Source organism: Microcaecilia unicolor, chromosome 2 (assembly GCF_901765095.1).
Source record: "Microcaecilia unicolor chromosome 2, aMicUni1.1, whole genome shotgun sequence".
Classification (NCBI taxonomy): Eukaryota; Metazoa; Chordata; class Amphibia; order Gymnophiona; family Siphonopidae; genus Microcaecilia; species Microcaecilia unicolor.
Window position 1 is genome coordinate 281,908,814 of NC_044032.1, and position 6,000 is coordinate 281,914,813.

Here is a 6,000-nt window from a genome sequence, read left to right on the forward strand (position 1 = left end):
ATTAATGTTAATATTTCTAAATATCCTACGATATGCAAGTCTGGAGGATGTAATCACCCTTTTAAATCCTGTGTAAAGTTGAAGAGACCAACACAAATGACACGATACTACCTAAGTATATATCCTTACGACTCTTGTACAAGTTTAGAGGTGAATTTTCATAATTCCCATTGGAATTATGCTTTATATTCCCACTAGAAAAATGTGAAAATTCATTATCAGACCTGAAATGGTTTAAAAAAACTGGATTGTTTCCTAGAAATATATTTTCAATGCACACGTTTTGCCTGATATTTTTTTCAGATAATTTCCTACAATTCTCATTTGCTAGGTTTCTGCCTCGGTGCTACTTGCCGCTGATTTGGCTATTTAGGAGAAAAAATCTTGCATTATTTATGGAAAGTGTTTGAGAAAAGGTGAATATAGGTTCTCCTGAAATTAATTCACAAATTAATAAATGTACTTTTCAATTACCCTGTCCTTCCTTCCCATCAATCCCCACTGTAAAGTCTCTCTAATATACCTAAAGCAAGACAGCAGTACGCTGGAAGTGGAACTATCTGGTTGGAATATTATTAGCCAACACCAGTAAAACATATTAGAAACATTTCCAGTGTATCAAAAAATAGTACCAAACAACAAAACCAGAACAAATAAAACACAATCATAACAACATATAGGGTCTAACAAAGTGTCACAGGAAATTTAACTTTAGTACAGTCAAAGCACCTGGGCTGAAATGGGTTGAGCAAGCGTTTCTTTATAAAAATTTGAAGACATGGGTGTTGTGGGGACAACAGGCCTCAGATATTCAACAATCCCAAGTTTACTAAATTAAACAGTTTTGGAGGGAGGGGTGGAAGGTAAAGTGGGAAACTGAGATGAATTTGCAAATGTTTTAGGAAGCAGGCGTTCTGACTTCTGGTTCAAGCACTATTATTATCTCAAACTGATTACTGTAAAGTTATTATCTACTTGGACTGTCCAAAAGCAGTAACAAAAAGGCTGCAAATTATTCAAAATACTTCTGTACGTTTGATATTTTCTTTATCTAAGAAGGATAGAATTATTGCATATCGAACATGTCTGGTTGAAGCTACAATTTTTTTTACTGTCTCCTGTTTAAGATTTTAAATGAAAACGCACCACTATATATGTATTCTTTGGTTCAAATTTCTCTACTCTCAAAATTTCTGATGTTACTAATGCAGTTGTTTTTTGATTTCCCCAATTTTAAAGGAAAAAGAAACAAGAGAATAGTTAACTATTTGGCCATTTCGGGCTGCAAAACATTGGAAATTACATCAGATTAAGGACTATTATTCAAAGGTTTAAAAGGTTTCATATACTGTCCTAGCAGCATTCTTATTTTAATTTCATAGAAGGTTTTTTCTATTTTTATATTTTGTAAATCACAGTGAACACTTAGTATAGAAATACTGGATTATGTTATGTTATATTACTATTTGAAGTTTGATTCTAATCTAGCTGGTGGGTACAGCACAAGACTGAAATGCTCAACTAGGCAACCTGTGTCAGCATATGTCAGGAGAGAATTCTACAGAACAGCATTAACAACAACAAAAAGAGCAATTTAGATACAAATCTTGTCACTTAAAAAAGGAGGTTGTGTGACTGTGCTTTGCAGATTCTGGCACTTTCCTTATTCTGTTTTGACTGAAATGATGTGTGGCCACCCTGCCAGTCCACTGAAATATGCAGATAGCGATCAGCAAAGAAACAGCAAGCGATACCTTGTCAGGGGTCTAAACTAATAATACTTTAGTTACTAGCTTTCAAGTATTATAAAGTTCGCTGACCCAAATTAAGGAGTGTAAAACTCCACAGCAAAAAAAAAATGTTTCAGCCGCAGCTTATTTGCTGACATTTATTCTACACATTTTTGTTTAATAATTAATAACAGAAAAAACGTCTCTTGTTTTTTTAAAACTGCTTAAATTAAATCCATTCTCCAATATTTGTTGTGTAATGCATGTCCTTTCTATCTTAGTAGCAAACAAGGTTATCTGTTTTACCTATTTACATGAAGACCTGATAAATTTGCAACAGTTGTGAACCAAGGAGGACCAGTGTGCCTCATGCCTCCCTCCGAGGATGAGGGGGATCCTTGCTTATCTGACAGACAGTGTCATCTTGTCAGGTCTCCACAGTCTGACCTGTGCAACCCCCTGCACAGTGACAAACTGAGGAAACCTGAAGTACCATCTCTGTTTAGGAAGCCCTTAGGCAGATGCAAACTTGCTGTTCTGCTTTGAATAAAGATCGAATCAATGGATGATGAAACTGTTTTTTTTTTAAGTACATAAAAAAAGAGAAAATAACAGAAAAATGAATCTCTTAAGCCTGGACGAGTGATAACTCTTTTAAAGTGTATTCTCGCCAACACAAGATTATCTAACTGTATGTTGCAGTAAAGGGGGGGGGGGGGGGGGGGGGGAGAGAGAGAGAGAGGAGAACAGGACTTACAGCATGCCGGGTGGGTGCCCAGGATAAGATGGACTGCTGGAAATGAATGGGTCGCTTCCCTTTCCTCGGGCACTGGTTGAAGAAGAGGCAGATGAGTAGAGGGGTCCGGTCCAGGTCAGGTACTCCTCGGAAAGCTGGGACACTGAAGAGACATGTAGAGGTCTGCAGGACTTTTTGACCTTTTACACACCACTAAAGTGAAAACGATTTACTGACTAAACGTATTTGCTTCACAGGACATCTACTGCAGCAATCCATACTTTTTTTTTTTTTTTAAGGATTAGCGTGTTCAAAATTAAATGAAAGAAAAATGTTGATTTGTTAGCCTGCATGTCTGTCTGAAGGTACCAGGAAGTTTCTTTGCCCTATGTCTGCACACAGGCAGCCGCAGCTACAGAGAGACTGCTTATCCAGCTTTACTTCAGGGTTGCCAGGTTTAAAAAATTTTCCCCGCCCAAAACCAGCCCCAAACCACACAAAATCAAAACCCGCCCCCGACATCATCAACCCCACCCCCAACATCATTAACATCCCCGCCCCCGACATCGCCTCCGACGTCATTAACGTCCCCGACTCCCCGCCCCCGACGTCGCCTCGGGCTCCAACGTCATCATGCGGCGGCCTCCTGCTATCTCCTCCTGTGTTTATTAAACTTTCTTTGGAGAATGGGACTCCATTATGGGAGGTTGTCTAGCGATGAGGGAGGGGCTGGATAGCGGTGCATTTCCGGGTGAAGGGGGGAAGAGGTGTAGGGCGCGGGAGAGATGGCGACCGCAGTGGCCACAAGAGGGATGGAGGAGACCGTGGAGAGAGAGAGGAGAGAGTCCCATAGCCTGACTCATTCCCCACCGCCCCAGCTCCATATGGCACATTTGCTTCCAGACTGCTGAGCGCGGCGCAAACACAGAAAGCTCCTTCCTAATCACCCCATATTCTTTGCCCACTTCTCCCTTCCCCCGTACATAAAATACCTTCTCGCTACATCCATGCTGGTAGTGCGTTTTGGCAGCGTGATGGCAGCGACCGGGGAGTCTCCGGTTCAGCCCCCGGGGAGTCGGGGCTCTTTGGTGACAGCGCTGAATAGCATTTGGCCTGCCCTAGTGCTGGGGATCTTGGTTGCCATCTTTGCCTGGTTCTGGTTCGGTGGCTCCGGGGAGAAGCCGCTGGCGGCGCAAGAGGAGGAGGAACGGGAGCAGGAGGCGTGTGAACCGCGGGCTGGTGAGGAGGAGACGGCAACAGGTAGATAAAGGCGGGTGGGCCGCTGCTGCAGGCATTTAAGAAAAGCCTGCAGCCTGCTTCCGCGGGGCTTCTATTGGTCCAAATTGGACCAATAGAAGCCCCGCGGAGGTGGGCTGCAGGCTGAAGAGGGGAGGGAAATTAGGGAATACTGGGCTTCTGGACCAATAAAAAACCTGCTGCCCGGCGGCCGGGAAAAGCACCCAAACCCGCACAGCAGCCGCGAAAATGCCGCCCAATTTCCTGCAACACGCAGTCATCAAAAAATTGCCTGCAACCGGTCGCGGGAAGCCGCCCAATTGTGCGGGAAACCCACAGCCCTGGCAACGTCGAGCACTAACCAGATCTCAGCTTATTAACTTTCAAAAGCCCACGTGAGCAACAAGTGGCCAGGAAAAGTCTACAAGTGTGATAGCGGCCCATCACCAGACTGGACCGACCTCATCTACATCCTGCTACTCAAGCACGGGAACATATTTCTGCAGGCAGAACTTGCTCTCGGAAAAGATCTTTACTTATCTATATTTTATTTATTTTATTTTTTTACCTTCAGTGATCCACAAGGCTAAAAAACATACTGAAGCAGTCCTGGTCAGATTTAACATTAGGGCCAAAGCAGGACATAAAATGTGTGGGTGGGGTGGGGCAGATACGATGCACAAATAGTGTATCAACAGATTAATTGCAAGTGGAAAAGAAAAAAGATCTGCAGCAAAACCCGGGTAGGGTTTTGTCCCTTCCTACACTGGGCAAAATGTGTTATTTATTATAAATGAAAAAATAAAGATTTATATGCTTGTACATTTAAGAGGTAATTTTATAATGGACTTGAGCATGTCGAACAGTGTTTTAGCTGCTCAATTGGATACAGAGGAGTCATTAACTGCCATTATGGGATATACGCTTGGACATTTTGGGGGGGGGGGGGGAGGATGGCAGCCGAGTGGGGACAGGATTGGCAATTGTGCATCTGTTATGCACTTTTCTCACTGTCACATATACACACACATATAGAGCTAGTGCAAGGGTGGTAAGCACCTAGGTGAATCGTCAGCCTTACACCCCCTCCCCTGCAATTAACTTTCAGGTACTCAGTGTGAGGGGGATGGGGGGGGGGGGGGTCTGGGGTCTGAACGATTCTGATCATTGTGGGAGAATATGATCATGCAGGGCGTAGTTCTGGGATTTGCTTGCTTTGTCCGGCGACCGACCAGGCAGGCATGAGGGCCGCAGTGGTTCTTGATGGAATGCTGGGGATGGCCTCCTGCGTGGTAGCCTGGCCTGTGGTTTCTCTGGTTGGGGGTTCTGTAGCCCCCCTGGTTTCTGCTTGGTGGGTGGATTGAGGGTACTGCCGGAATATTGGTTTGTTGTATTTTTGTGTTGTGACCTGACATATCGGGGAAAATCCCACTATTTCCGCGTTGGGGGCGGTAACTGATGCTTGCATGGTCGGCTGTAGGTTAATCAGCCAAGGCAGAGCTTGGCAGGTAGGGCCTTTTTCCAGCTGTATTTGCCCTCTTACTTTTGCTGGAGTCAGGTTGGGAATTCCTTTGTCTTCTCTCTGGGGAATGACTGATTGCAGCTGGCCCAGCTCTAGGTAATTTTACTTTTCACCTTGGGCTACTTCGGGGCCTTTTGACTGGTGGGGGATTGGCTCCAGGTGTTCGTTGGCCTTGCTTGGGCTCTCTCTCCAATTTGTATATTACTCCTGATGAGGTGGACGCAGTCGAGTCTTGTTGCTTGAAGGGAGCAGCAGTCAGCTTCTACAAGAACAAGTTGGTATTGGCCTGTTCAATGTGGACGGTGGCATTTCCCTGGCATTGGGTGGCACAATTTTACATGATATCTAAGGGTGGTTTGTATGACATGGTCTGGCTGGGCTGATGTAGGCCCCAGCTTGGTTCTTTGTGGGGGAGGGGGGAGTCTTTGATGGGCGTCAAAGTCCCCTGTGAGGAAAAACTCAAGCTACAGGGCTGGTGGCTCATCAGGGGATGAGCCAGGCTATTGGACGGTCAGGAGACCCGGTTCACGGGTGTGGAGGTCCACACCTGCAGCAGGGCTCTTGGTGACAAGGCGGAGCTGAAAGAAGTTGATTGACAGCAATGGACTGGAAGCGGATTGGCTGTTTTGATGACATGGCGAGCAGCGGTGGGGGTTTTGGATATTCCTATATGGCTGTAGCTTGGGGTGTTTTGTATTATGAAGGATGTTGCAATGTAAAAGGTTGATTAATAAACTAAGCTGTAGCCTACTGCTATTCCCAATAAGTGTGTTATC

The 6,000-nt window shown here is 44.8% G+C and overlaps 1 protein-coding gene across 1 annotated transcript in view; it reads right to left on the reverse strand.

Moving 5' to 3' along the window:
• HACD4 (3-hydroxyacyl-CoA dehydratase 4) overlaps positions 1-2,537 on the reverse strand; it is a 111,576-nt gene extending 109,039 nt beyond the window's left edge. Inside the window, exon 1 of the mRNA XM_030194213.1 lies at positions 2,488-2,537. The gene's annotated coding sequence lies outside the window, so the exon portion shown is untranslated. The remainder of the gene's footprint in view (positions 1-2,487) is intronic.
• Positions 2,538-6,000: the final 3,463 nt, after the last annotated feature.